The following is a 19,511-nucleotide window of genomic DNA, read 5'->3' on the forward strand; positions in this document are numbered from 1 at the left end:
TTCTTTATAATGGAGCTGCATTACAACCATGATAAAGAAATGGCAGAAATGTTCTGCTCTGTTCATTACAATCAATAGATTATGTAGCTCAGTCACAAAGCAGAAGGAATTATGAAAAAAGAAAGTAATCTTTAAACTATTAATATTTCCAGAACAACTTTTCTTTTAGATACACACATTCCCACCTCCCAAACACAGCTAATAATGTCAGAAGCCCTGAGATTCATATGGTCAGAATGACTAATATTTACATTAAGCAAATGTATTGCCATAGTAACATAGACACCACAGAGTTATCTACCTGCCACAGCACACTAAATTATTTAGCATGCCAATACTACAGTGACACTGTGTAAATGATCACATTCATTAAGAGCAGAGTATGTGCTGAAAAACTGAACGTTAGACAGCTATATTTATTGCTACGAAAAAAACCAACAGCACCAGTATGGAAAAAAATAAGCAGAGAGGCACAGAGGAAGGCTCTAGCCTGTAGCAGAACAACACACCTTGAAAATTTTCATCTAAAACAAATGTCCACATCCACATCCCTGTGCAAAGCAGCACAAACAATAATCTCACTTATGGGACATAAGGCCTATCCGCTGTGGCCAGAACAAATGGAGACATCAGTTGCTTCCCAAATTACATTTCTGGGTAGTCACTAAATTTATTTAATTTGCATCTTATATTGCCAAAATATTATTCTACGTTGTGGGATTACAAGAGCTAGTGCACATAAAATATTCAGAAATAACTATGGCACACCCTGAGAAAGTGCTGTTCTTCAACAGTCAACAGATTTCTAGTTAGAAGAGAGGTGCAATACTTTGGGTGATGGTCTGCCATGTCCTCCAAGCAGCAGCAGATGATGGCAGGGATCTAAGTGGTTTGTGTAACCCACTATCTTCAACCTAAGTTAAAGCTTTTGGAAACCTCAAGCACTTCCTGCACTATGAATATTTTCTCCTCATCGTATGGAATGGTAGAATCAATGACAGATCAAGAAAACAAAGGGACAGCTCAGGTCAACTCTTGTGACCAGATGGATTTCTTCCTAATTTTTATCAGCTATAGCCCCTTCTTTTATTGGGCACAAAAGAAGTCTCTCTTTGAATTCAAAGTAGCAAAGACACCACTTAAGAGGCGTAGCACAAAGATCCAGGTACAAAATTAACCCAGCCCAGCTCTAACCAATTCCTGTTCTCTCTGATCTTTTTAATTCTTCATGGGTTCGATTTACATTATTTCAATGTAAGAGAATGCTTTAAATAATTTCTTCTACTAAATTTTTATGAAAATAAGTCTGGAATACACCCTTCTCTTATTATTCACTTGCATGGAAATGACACAAAGTCCTACTTAAAGACGTTTTCATGGTACCAGCAACAATCAAATCCAGCCTCAAACCAATAGATTACCATAACAGATACTCATGTGGAATTTGACCTTGAGAGACACAATTTTCAAAATATTGAAGCGTTTGGGCTGTTCTCCACAGAGAATACTGCTTAAATAACAAGGGTCTGCTTGTCTTTAGCAAGTTATTTTAATTAAGAATTATTTAACAACTGAGTTGGTCCTCCAAAAAGTTTAATACCAAAAAGTTTACTGCCTACAAAAGTCAGGTCATCTCCCAAAAGTACTTAGGTTGGGAACCTCTATATGGAGTCTCCACTCAGTATGCCACTTGAGATTGTGAGTTTAACAGAATGTCTGCTGTTTGTGGAGAAATATCTGTACAAGACGAATACTGCTCTTAGGATTGTCAATATATAAAGGATCGTATGAGAAACAAGTGCCTAGCAGGCTAATTAGCAGCAAGGAATAGAATTATGCAAAGCCTCCAGATTCCAGCCAGAGCTATCAATCACATTTACATGTTACAAATCACCTTGTCGATGAAGTGCAAGCTGGAAATAGGAAGTCACCTTCAAGTATTCAGCACCTTAAAGTACATTTGCAATGGAGTTAGTGGGGCTATCTGCTTGGTTTGTTGGAATAAGTTAAAATGTGCACTAATACTTGAAATGTTTCTATGACAATTGAGCACCCAGATAAAGTGGCTGAGATAAGCCTTTACAATTATAGATAAGAAAGACTAAACAAATAATAGAGGTATCCAAACACTAACCTTAAAATCCACTTAGGTTCAATTTTCTCTCACAACTCCCATCTTTCCAAGCTTATAACTAAGAGCACTAAAAAAGTCAATCCTGCTACATAAACCACAATTCATTCTAATCACAAAACCTGTGTTCTGTTTTCAAGCCAACAGTGAGTAGATGAACCCCAAAAGTAATGGCAATCCACAGAAATACTGGCTGAATTTCATTAGGTTTGACTCAGCACCAGTACCGCTGAATCCAAACTGTCTTCTACAGAACAATTCAAGTAGTAGCAACACAAACCACTTGGGGCTCCAACGGGAATCCTTTACCTATCAGATGTTTCTGCATGTGCTACGCATGGTGCTACAGTATGCTAAAATAAATCTTTTCAAAACCTAATATTAAGGAAGTTTAAGGTGATATCAGCTTACACGCAGCAGAACAAGAGCTAATAATGACAGCAGATGAAGCTGAACGGAATTCAGGCAGAATGGGCACCTCTGTGCTGAGCCTCTCAGTGCTCAGGAGCTCAGGAACACATCTCCAAGATGGTTCTATACAGCAACTGTTTCTTCAGTTCAGTTCTTATCAGGCAAAACTGGTTGCTGTTAGTTGCAGTGAGACAGGGTGACTTGTGAAACATTAAAGACAGATTTTATGTAGTGCTGTGCCATGTCATGCCAACTCCCAACACACCTGAACTATTTTCAGATCTGCAGCATGGTTAGTTCACAGTTCAGATAATCTGATGACATACAACTGTGAGCTGACATGCTATGGTCAATATGGATTATGAACATTTTGCACATCATAAATTATGAAATTATATAATCTGACATAAAGCATACTGCACAACAAACAAGATTTCTTTTAGTTTTTCCCTGTGATCAAATGTAACTGCTATTTGAATTCTCTTAACCAGTACACAGAGTAGCAGGTTCAGAAGAAATGCAAAGTATGAAATTTCAGTATCACTTATCTTTAAAATATGACTTTACAGCAAAATGTTTTTATTGTATAAAAGATGAGTATATACAACAAAATCTCACCCCCTATAAGGCTTTTTCATGACTGTTGTAAATAGACCTATCACACACATAAACAGGTAAATTAAGCTGGATAGCTAAAAATTTTTATGTGTACCCAATTTTAATTTCTGAAGAAAACTAACTCTACCTGAGCCCAAACCAGCACAGTACCAAAATCCCAGATCTGTGGAGCACCTTGCCAAAAAACCAAACAACTTCATACAAAGAGAGTTAAGAGCCGATACTGAGGTTTTGTTTGTTTTCAAGGTGTTACAGTATCTGCTAACTACAACTAGCAAGAACATCCGAAGTGTTTAGGTGACTCATCAAAATCTATGGGAAACAACCACAGCAAAGACTCTGTAGCTATAGCTGGAGAGTGAGAGCTGCTTTTATTTTTACTAACCCAGAAAGACGACTTCCACATTCTACTCTCCTTCTCAGCCAGAATGGGAATGGAACCCTTTGTTAGGGTTAGCTCTCACACTGGCAACTGCTTTTATACATAGCAGGCAGACTGAAGAGGTAAAGCTTAGTATTACTGCCTCAAGCTCGGGACTTTAAAAGGAGTACAGTCTTTTCCCACTTTGCATACCACAACAACTCAAACAACTCCCTAGAGTAATGAACTCTGCCCTTTTCTCCTTCCCTCATGCCCCCACAATGAAAAAGTATCATTGCCATGTTCTCTGACAGAAACTTCCAGTCCAGACACACCAAACAGGATTAAGGAAGGCATACTCTGCACATCACTGAGATCCTATCTTTTAACCCATGATTTACTTGTAGCTCTGAATTTCTCCCACACTTTCAAAACTACTTATAACAATCAAAAAGACCTCCGAGATCATCAAGTTCAACCTTTGATCAAACACCATCGTGTCAAATAAAACATAACACCAAGTGCCACATCCAGTCATTTCTTGAACACTCCCAGGGGTGGTGACTCCATCATCTCCCTGGGCAGCCTGTTCCAATGCTTAACCACCCTTTTAGTAAAGAAATTCTTCCTGATGTCCATCCTGAACTTTCCCTGCCACAGCCTGAGGCCATTTCCTCTTGTCCTGTCACTAACTGCCTGGGAGAAGAGGCCGACCCCACCTGGCTACAATCTCCTTTTCAGCAAGTTGTAGAGAGTGATAAGGTGAGCCTCCTTTTCTCCAAGCTAAACATTCCCAGCTCCCTCAGCTGTGGCTCATAGGACTTACTCTCAAGACCCTTCCCGAGTTCTTTTGCCCTTTTCCGTACATGCTCCACCACCTCAATGTCTTTCTTGCAATGAGGGGCCCAAAATCGAACACAGTTCTTGAGGTGCAGCCTCACTGGTGCCGAGTACAGGGCAGAATCATTGCCTTGGTCCTGCTGGCCATGCTATTTCTGATTCAAGCCAGAATGCCACTGGCCTTCTTGGCTACCTGGGCACACTGCTGGCTCATGTTAAATGGCTGTTGACCAGCATCCCCAGATTCTTTCTGCTGGGCCACTTTCCAGCCGCTCTTCCCGAGCCTGTAGCAATATGCTGGGGTTGTTGTGACGAAAGGGCAGGACCCAGCTCTTGGCCTTGTTGAACCTCATACTGGTGGCCTCGGTCCATGGAGTCACAGCCCTTCCAGATGCCTCTATAGAGACTTCCTACCCTCCAGCAAATTAACACTCCTGCCCAACTTAGTGTCGTCTGCAAACTGAGGGTGCACTCAATTCCCTCATTCAGATCATCAATAAAGCTATTAAACAGGGCCGGCCCTAATACTGAACCCTGGGGAACCCCACTAGTGACCAGCCACCAACTGGATGTAACACCATTCACCACCACTCCTGGGTCCAGCCCAATGATCAGGGCAATTTTCTTACAATAATTCCTGCATATCTAGAATAATGCTTTTAATTATTCAGTCATTTGGTGTCAGCTGATCTCCCACAGGCAACTTGCCAGATTGCTGAAGGTATTGTGTGAATGATAAAAATAAAATCGGTACAATCAAAAGAAGTGAGTAAAGAAACAGACCAGACAGAACTAATCAATTTTTTCCCCCTCCTCCCTGCACACAAACACACATGCCCCAAAACCCCAGTCACAATTGGCACCAGGGGCACTGAAATAGGATAATACCAGAAGCTCAGTAAAGGAAGGGGCCGCAGCTAACTAAAGTTTTTTAGCTAAAATAAGAGAGGCCCCCTCATGATGGATGCCCATGAACCCAAAAGTCTTAAATGAATTCAATAAATGCAGAATTTGTAAAAGTTTTGATATGACAGAATTCAACCAACAGAAGAACCATGTCTCTGATTCAACAAAGGCAAGCAGAAATTGGGTGGACAAATCCATGAGGACCTGAACAGACTGCCTAGGACAAAAATATAACCTTTACCTAGACTCTACCTCCTAATTCTGTTCATAAGAAGAAAAAATAAAATCTGTGCTGTTCACTCCAAATTCCCTTTCACTTAATCTACTTAACCTGAGGCAAGACTGGAACAAGCATTCCAAGCAGGAAGGCAGAAGAAAAGGCTCCTCTTCACTCCAAAATTAGATTATTAACACTATTTTAAACACAATTTTACCAAGCTTACTACACCATTTTATCATAGTAAGTATGTAAGTATTTTACATAAAGCAAAACTCCTATCAGCTTTCTTTGTTCCAGTAAAACAGTTTTCAAACGAACTTAAATATCTAAAGAACTGCAAGGTCCTGCACCTGGATTGGGGCAATCTCAAGCACAAGTACATTGTTTTTGCACAAAAACATACTTTTGTGTCAAAGTGCTCAATTTGAATGCCTATTGTGTGTGTTCATGGACACTTTTACCGCAGGAGCTCCAAGCAGTGCAGAATTAAGGTAGGGAAGTAATTGCTACCATCCTTTAGTTATTGTCACTGCCTAGTTCAGAAGAACTGGAACTACAGCCCATGATCTTCAATGGCTGGTAGAGGAAGAAGAGCTACAGAAACATATGAGACAACAAAGCAAGAGAGAAGAAAAATTAGAGGGAAGTGCAGAGAAAAAGGATAGATGCAGGTAAGCAAGGGTCACTTAACAGACCAGTGTCTGTCATCTCTCCCTCCACTTCCAGCATCATTCCTGTGGCACAGCATTTGGTTTATCAGAACAGAGTAAACAGAGCGAGATGGAAATAGCAGAACTGAAGGAAACAAAACCAAGCTTTTTTGTTTTCCAGGCAAAAAGTGATGGAAAGAAATAAAGAAAAACAAAAATGGAAACCAAAAGATACATATACAAGCACAAAATACACACATGGGAATACATATACAAGTCAATATATGTTGCTGTTAGGAGTTGAGCTGCTGCATACTTCATACAAAGACAGATATACTCATAAGGTATTTCTAAATTCATGTTCAAACCCCACAGGTGCCTTACCTAAAGCATATCATGTCCTCAATATCTACACCTTGAATATAAAAATTACAGTTTCAGATGCAGAATCTTGCCATTAAAAAAAAATGAACAATTACATATGCATTAAATAAACCTTATGCCATTTATGTCCTCGATTCTTTATGTGTCAAAACACACACAAAAAAATCCCCAACTTCCAACAGAATAGAAAGCAAATAAACAAACAAAACCCCCAGACATAGGCCCAGCTTACTATGTATTATTAAAATGCCAAGCACAGTAGGTTGTTAATTTTTCACTTGAAGTAACTGCATAACTTGGTTGGAGAATTATTCAGTTCTAAAAACTCTGTAGCCATTTCATTTCACCTTTCATTTTCTATCATCCATAAGTCAAAATCATGTATGCAGTTTAATGAAAAGTAAAGTGCGTAAGTCCTTGAATCCCAGATACAGGTGGGATGAGCTGTGAGTGATTTTCTCACCAAAACTAATAAGCAAGAAACCAAAATAAAAATTGAAATACACAGAGATGTTAGTAAAAGCATAGTAAGTCAGAGGCATTTTTATCACACTGGAAAAAAAAATGTGTTCTTTCTATAAGCCCAAGATATATTTTCAATCTTTTTGTCATCTATCCATGCTATGCATCATGAAGATAGATGGTGATAAATGAATGGAAATAGAATGGTGATAGATGAATGGAAAGAGAATGGTGATAGATAAAAAATAGGGACACTCAAGAGTACAAGCAGCTTAAAGAGCACTTTGGGTATAAAGATAAGTGTATGAGCAAGAAAATAATTATCTATATTCCACAAACAAACACAGCACATCCCCAGGGACAGATTCCTCTTCTGGGAATACTCTCCTGCTATTAACTGAGCAGGAGTCAGGGTCAGGGAATGATGCAGAGTCAAACTTGTGGCAAATAAAAAATTTAACCACAACAGATGTGCGTTTACCTAACAGCTGCTCTCCTGACTCAAACAAAAAGAGGTCTTTAAAAACTTCTTAACGCTTAGGCCTCTAACGGATACTCACTTGAACAGTCTAGGAGATGGGAAATGTACACACTGACCCCTTTCAAAAAGAGGGTGATTGGAAGATCACAGACTGGGTGACTCTTTGTATAAAATGCTTAACATCCACCTGGGCTGCAATTTGGAGGTGCAGAAGCTGTCACCTGGTCACTTGCACAAATAACTGTTCAGGCTGTGAGCATGCTGAGGGGAGGGAAGCTTGTGGCATCATCTCACTCATCACTTAGGTAAGTGGGAATCCCATTTGCAGGGATCATTTGTTCCAACCACTCCCCTACAGATAATTTAAAGACAATTATTCTCCATCATGAGATGCTTGCTGCTTTTGTATGCTACTACAGCACATTTTATTAAGAGGCTCAACTAGGATGGCATACCATACAGCTTTAAAAAGAAAGATGTAAAAAAAATATCACTCAGCACAAATTCTCTAATTTGATAGGAGAAGAGCATTGGGGGCCTATGTCCTCCTCCAGAAGTATCCAGCACCAGGCTTGTCGCAATTAGATTCAAAGCCCATAATGTTTTAGAACACTTAAGAACTTTTTGGAAGTTAATAGTGACATGGTAAATGAAACATGCTGACAGAGTACACTGTCCTATTATTAGTAACATGCTACAAAAAGAAGAACAAATACTTTTAAAAACACAGATGCACCTACATGATCTCCCCACTTTGCATTTCAGAAGACACAGATGTAAGATACACTGCCCCATACCAGTTCAAATGTTTTTCTGGAGTATGTATTTGTAAGATAATCATGCAGAAAACCAAAAAATTTCTATTATAAAAGAAAAAGTAGTCATAAAAGAGAATCAGTAACTCTGCTCAGGGTTTGTTGGTTTCGGTATAGTTTTGGGTTTTGTTGAGGTGGGTTGGTTTGTTTGTTTGGGGTGGTTTTTCAGTTGTTTGGTTGAGGGTTTTTTGTTCTGTTTTGGTTCCCTCCCTCCTGTAGTTTCAGGAAAAGCAACAATTTCTGAACAGGGTCATTCACAATACTGATTCAGATGCTGCCCTGCCTTTCAAAAGTGCCAGACCAGTTCTTCTCGTTTCTTTTAAGAAAGCAGTGCAATTGGACAATAGCTTCATCTCCCAGATTAACTACTGTTGGGTACCCAGCTCCAGGCAATTGGCTTACTCTGTGCAAGCACTTTATTACCACCCTCCTACTTGTTTATATTTCTCAAAATGCAGCATATTATTCTCTTTGACGGCAGTTGCTTCCCACGTGTTCATTCATCTTAGTTTGTCTCACTGGATTTCTTCAACAGTGCCTCATTAAACAGCCTGAATTTTTCTCTCCAGTTGCCTGCTAGGTTGACTTTCAGTGAAATTAAGGTAGATTTACCAATGAAAGGAAAACAGAATCCAGTCACAGTCTTAAATTTTAAGAGACAACAAAGCTTTCTGGGCTATGAATTTTAATACTCAGAGATTAGCAATTCATCTTAATTTTAGTTCTATCCTTCTAGGACAAAACAGTTGCCTAGAGAGCTCCTGTTAAGTTTTTTACTAAAAGCGTTGCTCCAAAAGATGTGGTGAACCAGCAGAACAGTTCACAGTTCCCAAGAGAACAATGCCCCATCCCTTGTCCCACATCCCTAGCACATTTATTCTGTACTTTCTGTTCAGTTCACAAATCAAATCAGTTTAACAACAGCTCTAGCAAGACTAAAATAGAAGGTAGAAAGCCTCCAACACTGCAACCTGGGAACAGAGGCTGAGGGTGCTGTGCAGCTTCCACCTTGTATGGGGACTATCAGCCCTGCTGCTCCTAGAATTATTCCCCAATTTTTATTACCATAACTGCTTATTTAGAGCCATTAAGTCAAATTCTGAAGATTAACAGCCAGTAATTGATGATATATTAGTTCTTCTGTAATAATAACAGAACAATTCAAACTCACTAGCAGCAAACATGTTCAAAATGTCAGGAAACACCAGATTCCAGGTCTCATTCTGAACTGATCGAATGCAGGAAAAATATTCCCTGGCCTGGTAGCGACTGTGCCCCTGCTAAGGGACACAAACTGACAAAGGAAATATAACACGAAATGCTTGCAGAACTGGACAAAAAGCTCTACTGAACATGATCACTACTCAAAACATTCCCAAAAATTAATCTCATTTTGCAAACAAATTAATAAAAATTCCTGATTTTCTTAAAGTAAACTTTTCACATCCTTTTCTCTGGAACTGAAAGAATTCTGTTTCTCAAATATTGTCTTCCTGTTTTATTTTTCCAAAATTAAGCCTTCAACTCTGCATTTAGCCAATTCCAAGCTGAACATGACCCTTGGAGGCCAGTAGATTTGTTTGCATCTCACCCATCCCAGTAGCTAAAAGTAGGACTGTGCCTGGCTCTACTTGCCCACAAAGAAAAGTAACAGCAGATATAGCAACTTCTCATCTATTCTATCCCACCCTCAAAGATCCTTGGTATGGAGGGAACCGATTCCAAAATGCATCTACCACGGTACAAGTAAAAAGATGTTAGTTCCCTCCTTAAAAGGCACTTTGCTGTATAGCTGACAGTTTGGAAAACAGAGATAATGTTACAGCCTTAAAACAAGGAGAGAAGCAGGAAAGCAAGTTGTTCCTCTCAGGCATAATACTTTTTGACTTCCTCTAGGATGAAACCTACCATTACTTCCTTAACAGCAAAATAAAGTTTCTGTCTTGTCATTCATAAATAGCAAAAAGTTATGCAGAAGTTTCTAAGCTGTTTTCAGAAGAGAAATATTCCAATTACTTTGTCTTTTATAAGTTTTTTTCTCCCTGTCATGACTTACATTAAGAGTTGGAATTTCCTTGGTTATCAAGTCCCTCTCATCTGTGATCATAATTTATAATCCTTCATAAATTGATGAGGTTCCAGCTTTTTAATGTGCTCTTACATTCACTGAAGATACTATGACATTTCCAAAGCAATGAAATATCAGTCCACACATTTTTGCCCAGTATCATATGGTAGCCTACTTACTCACTAGAATCACCCATAGAATGAGATTACTGTCAGAATGTTTTATGAGTCTGTTTTTTAAATTAGAAGATAAGTAATTAGATCTTTATAGACTGTACTGCAAGTTAAATGTTAAAGTTACTGAATTCACATGTAAAAGCTTCATTACCACAGTGTCTTCAAATGCACCTGGTTGCTCAAGGGTATACCTGAACAGTTACGTCATGAGGTTGAAAGGAAGGCTCCTCTCCAGCACATCCTACAATAGTAACACTCTGTTGCTGGTGTGTAGAAAGTGTGTTTTGCACAAGCTCCTTGAGAATCCGCAACATTTTAGAGATCTGCAAAGTAATTTCAGCACAGGGAGAACAAACTCTCAGCCCAAGCAAAGCTCATTAGGACATAAAAACAAGCAGCAAAACTAGGAATGATTAAATATCAACATCCTGATATAGAGTTGTGGGGTGGGGTTTTTCTAATGATGTTGTTACATGTCTTCTCAGTATAACTGGGTAGCCATTAAGTGTGAACAACAGCTTTGAAGTGAGAGAAATGCTGCTGAAGAAAATCAATATTAAGTGGTACTTAGACCAAGTTATTTTCTAGTATCCCTTTTTATATCTGAAGAATCCCAAACTGCTTCAGAAAGCAATCAGATTTTAATTGTTAGTGATTAAACTGACAAACACCAACAGCTCTTCACTGAAACAAAATATTGAAGGTAGTGAAGTAAACCTCAGAGTAATGCCAATCAAGTCAATGAGTTACAGTAATTTTATCTAGAACACTGACTTTCGATCAAGGTTGCAGTATGGTTTCAGATTAGTCTCCTGTGGTAGGGCAGTCACCAAAGATTTTCCCTTCAGCAAAAGATTCAACCAAAAGACATTCACATATTGTCACACACCCAGGGAAAGATTTTTCCTTCCTCTTGAATATAAGGTTCGTACTAGAAGAGAGGTAAAACCCCTCATGTGTTTCATAAAGCAGTTTCTGTGCAAGCTTAAAACAAATTTTTTTTTCCAAAACCTGAGACTAGTCAGCTGCACACCTTTGCAATACATGGAAGGAGCCTACAACAAAACAGCCTGTGTATACAATACACTGTAGCACTTCACTGGAAGAAAGGGGAAACTTTTAAATTCAATGGACATAAAAAGAATACTACAATAAATCATTTTGCAAACTACGTGTTAGTTTTGGTAACCAGTGCCTTTCAGGAATGCATTATATTAATATAATCACTTCCACCTTTTCTTGGTTCAGGCACAGTTTATTTTAGTTAAGAGAGCCACAAAGTAGGACAAAACAAGTATTCTGCCTAGCTTGCATTTCACAGACTTGAGCATGCACATGGCAATGGGATCAGTTACTTTACTACCCAGCCAATTTCTTCACTTTAAACCCCAAGCACTGCTAGAAAAATCCCATTAATCTAATCTGGGTAGCAGAAAAGTTTATCCAAAATTCCTTCTCAATAATGTGATACTTACAGGGTACAAATCTTTGTTTTAAAAAACTTATATCAGAAATATTCAATTTACATTTTACAACATTGAACTTAATATGAAACAAAGTCCACAAGCACTGCTTTAAAAATCCCAACAGTACCCTTGAAGTAGGTGACAGATTACTTTTTCATTATAATTCAATTCTATTTGTAGCAAATCAGAGTTTTAAAAAATTCTCAGGAAACCAGAGAGATGAATGACAATGTACATTCATAGCTCTGAAACATTCAATAAACACAGAGAGAGTCTTTAAAAAAATTAACATTAGTATATGATAGATGACTTAAGACATCCAGAACTTGGGTCCTGCATTCTCCTCCCTCTGGATAACTCTTCTTCCCCTCTCTGTTCCTGTACATGTGTTAATTTGTGACAAATTATAGAATTCATTGTTACAGGCCATGACAGTTACCAAAGGCATACATGATTTTTAAAACTATTTTAAAAGAAAAAGACAAAACCCACTGAATTTACAGAATGGAAAGACTATCAAATAAGCCTGTGGACTCTACGTGGCCAGAGACACCACCACACGTTTGGACTATGCACATATTCTCCTGCCTCCTTCTCTTCCATCAAATCCTATAGTGAGGGCAGCTCAGCTTGAAAACCCTCAGCAATCACCACTGCTCCATATACAACAAATGCATTGAACTTCATTATTTCCACTGCTTGTCTGATGAACAAGAAGCTTGTTTGACAACAGCTACATAGAGGTTTCTATGACATATTTCTCTTCAGCCCAACAGATTTTAGCACTGCAAAAACAAAAATCCAATGAAAATTCAGCACTCCAATTCAATCAGTTCTTGCAGGTCTATACATTAACAGTATATCTTACTCTTCTTCTCTTCCATTTATTCCAAGTTTATATTTTGAAAATTATAATAAACAATTTAATTAATCCACACTAGCTTTACCCTAAAATGCTTTTTGTTTTAAAAAATGTTAGGATGTAAAGAACAATGATGCACAGCAAAACATGTCAACTGAGAATTTGATCCTTCGAGACTTTGTTCTACAATTTTATTTTGTATTAACAGGATTTTTTCCTTCTAAGTTAACTGCCATCACAATGGTGTTTTTTTCCTCCAAAGTAAACATAAAACTGTTATGTTGATAATGTTCAGTTTTAGTATGAAAAACATAATCACTTTTTTTGTTTGTTTGCTTTTTGTGTTTTTTTTTAAGTCTATCATAAAATCTCTTAATTTCTAACACTGAACTTACCAAATTGCCTTCATTAAAAATGGTTACAAATTCCCTTAGGCTTTATATGTCTACTGGCAAGCACAATTTGCACTGATTCAGTACTAAGGTGTAGCCAATTTTAGAACAATAGCTACTTGCTATTTTTATTTCAATAAGACCAAAGTTTAGAAAAACAGTTGTCACTATTATCAGAGAACCTGTCATATTTTTCTATATTCTCATGCCAGTGGCCTCTACCTGCCATTAGACACTTCCTTGCACTGTGCTTCATTCTTCAGGGCAAAATATGCATTTACCTCATTGAACTTAAGACACAAGCAATGACAAGTAAGTCAAGATGTCAGACTAAACATTCTTTATGACATACCCCAAAACTTTGCAATGAATACATCACATGATGTGATACACACAAAAGCTTTTTCCTTGTTTATCTTGAACCGAGAAAGAGCAAGAGTCTTATGCATATGAAAGGAAAGTATACATCTTTATACTTCTGCAAACAGCCAGGCAGATGTGTCCCTTACAGACTTCTCCCTCAGCATCATAGTGAGAGCAAATTTGTATGCTAGTATATAGTGATGAAAGATTAGAAATAAGAACCATTTAAATTATTTATAGAACATCATTGACTCCTAAAGAAGGCCATGAGAAGTAGCCTACAACTGGCCTGAGGAACCCTATGAAAGAGTAAAATATTAACAGAAAATAGCTATTACATGATTTATATTAATATTTTGTGAAGCTCAAGGCAGTTTAAAAATTACCTACATCAGTAGAGCAATATCTTCCTCTGTAATATTCATTTCAGATAACTGACAGTAACCAAGCTTTCACTGGATTACTCCTAAGATCAAACTCGCTGCTGAACGGGAAAGACACTTTCCTCCCCACAAGTCTGAGTCTTCACAATTTTTCTACTTTTTTTTTTTAAATCAGAACAAACTCAAAACCCTAAAAACTGCCACCAGAAAAAAAAAAAAAAAAGAAAACAAAAAACAACAAACCAAAAAAAACCCATATCACAACACAGGAAGAATATAGTTGGAAGGAAGCACGATCCTAAGATACTGCATATAACTAATCCAATTTTATCCACTTACTGTCTTCTTTCATTTTGAAATTCCATCCTGAATCTATGAAAGTCTTACTTAGAAAAGTTTAATTGAAAACAAAAATTTATTAGAACATACTTGTTTCAGATGCATTAATATTTCCTGATAAAAAATGTTAAGGCTTTAATACCAGTTGGAACTAGAGTTGAAAACCACAGACACTTAACAATCTTACACTAGATACTAAAGCTCTTACATTAAGAAAGTAGAACTTGTTCTTCATTACTACTGTTAGCTAAACTAAGGGGAACTCAAACGTACTAGTACAGTTGATGAGTTAAACTAACCTGGAATAGGAACAAATGAGAACTACAGAAAGTCTTCACATCACTGTGTTGGTTCAGGTCACTTCCTGCCATCAGTGACTGTATTGCTTTTCCAGCAGCATAGCTAGATTTTAAGTCAAGGAAAGAAGAAACAGCTAACTGAAAGCTGTACACTGCTATAAATGAAGTTATAGAATGAGACTGGACTCTGGTTTAAACCAACAGCTGTTGTTCTTTTGTTTTCTCACAGGAAAAAGAAATAGACTTGTCTTTATTGTGCAAGATATTAAGTTCTAATGCTACAAATCATCTGAAGAACTCTCACCTACAGCAACTGATTGAGAAATAGTCACTTTGGCAACCTAAGCTGTTTCCACACAGCCAGAGAACCACAGAGTAGCTGTAGCTCAATACAAGTAAAAGGTAATACTCATAAAATTTTGGATATGGTGCCATTAGTCTTGGGAATATGTAGTTCTTCTGGACAAACACCCTGCTAATAGAGCTTTTAAGAGACAGCTTGACATTCAGAAGCATTTTAATATTTGTATTTAATAAAACAGGTTTACAAAACTGTCAGAACTGGCAATTAATTCCTTCAGAGTGTGGAAACAATAACATACTAAATACTTAACTTGCCAAGCATCAGCGTGTCTAGAGCCCCTCAGTTTCCTGAAGATACTTTAATACGATACTTTGGGAACTTGTACAAGCTGTTAAAGAGAAACCAGATGCCTCCCTAATCGTTACAGAGCAGCAAAGGTTAGGATGAGAAGAATAATATCTTCACTCCAACTTGACAAAAGTCTCCCATCAGCTTCAAGAATTGCAACAAACTGCATCAAAAAAAGAGGTGGAAGCATGAGTATGTATCATTTCAGGGGAGGATAAGACCAGACACATGATACATGAAAGCCTTCTGAAAGATGGTGTTCATTTTCATAAAGTGTTTGGCATTTTAAAAATAACAAACAAAGCACAAGAGTCTACCAGATAGTTAGTATTCAGTTAATATCTACCAGCTATTCGTATTTTTTCTAATCAATTTCAAAGAAAACCTGGATATGTAAAAACCAGGAACTAGTGGTTATTGTAAAGTCTCATTTCATATTTGTTCCCCTTTCTAATGTTGTTTGACTGGTATGAATGCTTTACCTGATACAACAAACACAACTTGGAAACTGAACACACTGTCGGATTTTCTATGATTTCAAGCTTGTCTGTACTAATCCCAGCCTCATTTCACACCCACACATCAAGCTCCCTCCCTAGCTAGCTTGGGCTTCTCTTCTGCACAGAACTTCCTTATGACAATCTTGCAATTAACACCCACATCTCCTCCCCAAATGATGCCAAGTCAGGCTATGAAGACCACACCTCCCTGCATGCCATTTCATCAGCCCCTCATAAGTGACTCATAAGTATTCAGCCCTTTTCACCTTGTAAAACAGCTTATCTAATAAAAACAAAGCACACGTACAATGTTGCATCAAGTACCAAATGATACTCGTGTTCGTAGATCAGGTCAGGGAAAACACCTAAATTTTCATCTGTCAGCTGACTAGTTTCACTGTAGAGTAACATGAAGTAAGATGATCCAATGACAAAACAAAGTCTAAGGAGCCTCTATCCCTTCTTCAGGTTTTGTTGAAAAAGGTTTTCTAAACTTTTTGTGCTCAGTTTTTAAACTCAGATGGAGAAGACAAGTGTTTCCTCCTTCAACTCTTTTTGTATTTTACACAGTGACTGTTAAGAGTCATAATTAAAACAGAAAACGTACATTCTTCATCTGACAGGCATTTCAACTATTTCATATCCCATACTCCAAACATGGAAATATTCGGAACAAAAAAAATCAAAAAAACAAAAAACCCCAAACAAATAAACAAACAAACAAAAAAAAACAACTAGAGAGTCTTGCCAACTCAAGAAAATCCTGCTATACAGGCTGTCAAGTTCTCATCAGTATGCCACTGCTGATCTGTCACTGACTTACAGGGTATATAGGTCACATAATATTGTTCTCCAGAAGTCACAGGGCACTAAGGGACAGCTGAAGTGCATTTGATAATTGCTGTATATTCATTTCCCATGTCAGCAATTACCGTGCTTGTCACAGGAATATTACACAATCGTCCAACTGTATAGGTGTGAACACGAACAGAACTGAAACACCAAACACTGACAGGATGCTCCAGAGTCCATATTGTCTAAATGCAACTCAGTGCTACTGGAGACTCTATCTGACATTTTAAATAAGACTGAAGTCTCAAGCCCACTTTTCAGAAGACAGGCGTCCATAACACAAAAACTGACCTGACACCCAGCATTGCAAATAGAAAGCTTATGGTTCAGCAAACAGATTTCTGTTCTAAACTAACACACATACACACACTTCTCTTACCTGAAATTAAAGCATGTCAACAGGTCAGCAAGGAAAAATTTGCTCTGGCAGCTCTTCCATTTGTGAACAATCTAGAACCAAAGTTTCTTCAGCTGACACCTTTCAGCAGCATTCAGCTTTTCACTACAGACAAGAAAAGGCAGAGAAAGTAAAAAAGTAAAAATTATTCTCTATTAATAGAAAGTAACTGCCCAACACCTAAACGAAACTGGGGGGGAAGGGGGGGAGATGACCCAAAACCATCTTAGAACAAGATGACAAAATCTCAAATACAAAAGAAAAGCAGTGAAATACACAGAGTGTATTTCACAGGTCCACACAGATAAGGTCAGAGCTTTCAGGCCTTTCACCAATACCTTAGTGAGAAGCTCTTGAAAACACCAAGGACATCATCAGCTATGAGCCCACACCACTGCAGAAGCAATCCACACTTTCCTTCCTTACTGCCTTCTGTTCACTGCTGCAACTCAAAAACATTTGCATCCGTGCTGCACCTCAAAAATGTCCATGCATCACACACTGAATACGTTTGGGGCAGTTAAGAAACTGTTCTGGCTAAAAAGTAACCACTGGGGAAAAAAAATAAATGATAAAAAGCAAAAGCAAAAAAAAAAGTGGTATTACGCTGAATATTAAACCTGCCTACACTGCCAAAAAGCTGATTACAAAACTCACTTTTCAGACAAGAAATGCATCATAACAACATCTTGTTAAACAAGCTAAACACACGCAAAGGAGAAGGAGGAATCCACACCTTTCTGTCAACGCTGAAGTGATTCATATTAAATCTACATTTGACATGCAACAAGACTGCCCACATACAGAAAAATGCAAGTATGAAAAGGGTGTCTGTTCATTTACACAGTGCTTAGCATTCAAAATTGATTTTACAGACATCCTGCTAACCTGTCTGACAGAAATTCCTCCAGACTACACAAATTCAAAATAGAGAGGCTGTCAGTTTTTCTTTCTTATAAGCAAGGAGGTAAAATTCTGAAAGTTTTCAGCATGCTGAAAAGAATCATGCAAAAGTTAAAAAAGTATATACATCAAGGGACAAAATAATTTTTTTTATACATACTAATTTTTGGCCAAGAACTCATCCTTTAAAGCAGGTTCTTAAACAGCTTTCTCATCAAAGTAGCATGAACAAAACACCCGAAAATTAAGATCTTATGGGAAGACACTATGAGTTTATAGGTCACAAATATAACATGGTTTCAGTACAGGCTAGGGTAGATGATCCTTGTCATTTTATGTTCCTGAATTGTAGGGACAGTTACATCAGATTTCTCCACAGAGACAACTACAAATCTCATAACATCCTGTCTTTTAACATCATTTTCAGCCTCTATTAAAACAAAGAGGTAGTCCTAAAAACTAGCCAATTTCCAAGTGAAATCTCTAAAATATTTCCCGCCCTTAATACAATTGTACTCCAGCCTGTGACTCTAAATAACAAAAGAGAATAAATACCTAACACTAACATGGAACCAGACAAACCCAGAAAATGCTATGAGCTAAGGGTTAGGATTTTTTTTGTTAAAGTACCCTTTAAATAGTATGTGGGGATTTGGGATTTTTTTTTTTTTTTAATTCCACAAGGAAAAAAGTTTGTTGGTCTTTTTCTACTTTGATCCCAGTTCAGAAAGGTATTACACTGCACAGTTCTCTAGAGATAAAAATCCCTAAGAGATTCACAAAAACTCCTCCATTTGCTTTTGTCTGCTGACATTCCATATGGCCTTTGTTACTACTCGCTGGCTTCCACAGCCTGAGGATGTGTGCAGCATCACTGAAGTAGTAAAATACTGTTCACAAAACACTAGCTCACTAAACCATGATATTTTTAATATAGTTTCTTATTATTCAAAATAATTCTGAGTGGGGACTCTAAGGAGAGGAGATTACTCCATAATTTGTAATTAATACCTAATCCTCTCCTGTCTGCTTCCTACATCCATTGCAGCTGGTCATAAAAATAACATTCCAGGTTTGATTTGGAATTAGTTTGATTTAAATACAGTCTTTCCACTTTTGCTTTGCTCTATCACTTAACTGTGTAAATTTTTAAGTGGAGCCTATAATTGTATTCTTGACTAAGCTGTCCATTAGTTTAAATAACAATTTTCTCCCTTGGATTTATCTTCTTTAATTTGAAGCATAGCTTAAAAACTGCTGTCATACACATAATGAAATAGGTATAGTCTAAATGACAACCTCATAATTGAGGTTTACAAGTTGATCATCCAGAATTTTTCTTTCCTTTTAGCTACATAAGAAATAGTCCATCACAGGGAACATAAAAGAGGAAGAGGGGAAAAAAAAAAAAAAAGGAGAAATAGTCCCTACCTAGAGTCAAAGTCTACACATATTCAAGAGTGGGGCCATATTATCCTAACACATTCAGTGTTTCAGCTTCAAAGTACTGCAAGACTGACTCACTGAATCTTTGTTACTACTACTGAGGCAGTATAGAAAATCACAAAGGTCTGTTCTTC

The 19,511-nt window shown here is 37.6% G+C and overlaps 1 protein-coding gene across 7 annotated transcripts in view; it reads right to left on the reverse strand.

Annotated features, from left to right (window-relative positions):
- FAM160A1 (family with sequence similarity 160 member A1) overlaps positions 1-19,511 on the reverse strand; it is an 87,113-nt gene that overhangs the window by 54,848 nt on the left and 12,754 nt on the right. For 4 of the 7 annotated variants that reach the window (XM_032686014.1, XM_032686018.1, XM_032686017.1 and 1 more), the window contains one exon: positions 17,011-17,133. The exons of the other annotated variants lie outside the window; for them this stretch is intronic. The gene's annotated coding sequence lies outside the window, so the exon portion shown is untranslated. The remainder of the gene's footprint in view (positions 1-17,010; positions 17,134-19,511) is intronic. 7 annotated transcript variants of the gene reach the window in all.

The sequence above is a fragment of the Chiroxiphia lanceolata genome, chromosome 4 (genome assembly GCF_009829145.1).
Source record: "Chiroxiphia lanceolata isolate bChiLan1 chromosome 4, bChiLan1.pri, whole genome shotgun sequence".
NCBI classification, from domain to species: domain Eukaryota; kingdom Metazoa; phylum Chordata; class Aves; order Passeriformes; family Pipridae; genus Chiroxiphia; species Chiroxiphia lanceolata.